This window comes from Pteropus vampyrus, unplaced genomic scaffold (genome assembly GCF_000151845.1).
Source record: "Pteropus vampyrus isolate Shadow unplaced genomic scaffold, Pvam_2.0 Scaffold257, whole genome shotgun sequence".
NCBI lineage: Eukaryota > Metazoa > Chordata > Mammalia > Chiroptera > Pteropodidae > Pteropus > Pteropus vampyrus.
In genome coordinates this window covers 874,377-875,553 of record NW_011889038.1, presented here as the reverse complement: position 1 = coordinate 875,553, position 1,177 = coordinate 874,377, and positions in this window count along the sequence as shown.

The following is a 1,177-nucleotide window of genomic DNA, read 5'->3' as shown; positions in this document are numbered from 1 at the left end:
TGGATTGTGTTGGGCTCTTGGATCGATGGGTTTATAGCTTTCAAAATTTTGGAACAATTTTGCTCATTTCTTCAAATATTTTTTCTGTTCCTCGCTTCCTCTCCTTCAGGGATGCTAAGGACACACACACGCGGCTGCTCGAGGTTCCCCTGCCGCTCACCGATGCTCTTTTTCTTCTGTGTTTTGTCGTGGATACTTGTCTTTTGCTACATTTCCAAGGTCCTCTTTTCTTCTGCGGTATCTAATTTTCCACTAATTTCATCCACCGTGTTTTTTTCTCACGCATTGTAGTTTTCAGGGAAGCTTGATTTGAATCTCTTTTCCTCCTCGTCTCCACTTTATTATTTGAACCTGTAGGATCCGGGTAGGACGTCCTCCTCCGCCGATTCTAACATCTGTGTGAGTTTCGTGTCAGTATCGATTATTTCCTCATTATGGATCACGCTTCCCGCTTGTTCGCATGTCTCACCATCGTTGATTGGATGCTTGAAATCTGTGAAGTTTTACCTCGTTGGAAACTAGACGTTATTGTATCCCAGTAAATACTCTGGAGCTTCGCTCTGGGGTGCAGCTGAGTTACTTGGAATCGGTTTGATCCCTTGGGTCTTGCTTTCATGATATAGTAGGTGGTTCTGGGTAAGTCCTCAGTCTAGGGCCGGTTACTCTCCAGTACTGCGGTAAGACCTTTCCGAGTACTCTGCCCTCTTCACCCAAATGCCTTGGCAGCATCAGGAATCTTTCCAATCTGACTGGTGGGACAGGCGTTGTTCCCAGCTCTCCAAGAACACGGGGAGCTGTTTCCTTTATCCTTCAGGTCGGTTCCCCCATAGGCCTCAAGCCGTGGTCAGTACTCTGGGGAACACCGAGGGGACTCTCCGCACAGCCCCAAGTTTCTCTGTGCAACTTTCTCTTCTCCGACACTATGTCCTGTCAGCTCCAGCCGCCCTGGTCTTCCCCGACGCTCAGCTCCATCTTTGCAACTCTGAGACCTGCTCGGGTCCCCCACCCTGTACTGTGGCCTGGGAACTCCCTCAGGGCAGAAAGCTGGGGCCTTTACAGGGCTTGCCTTGTTCCCCATCTCAGGATCATTTCATTTCATTGCCTGATGTCGTGTCTTGAAAACCGCTATTTACTATATTGTCTGGTTCTTTTCATTGGTTCAGGTGGGGAGTAAAAA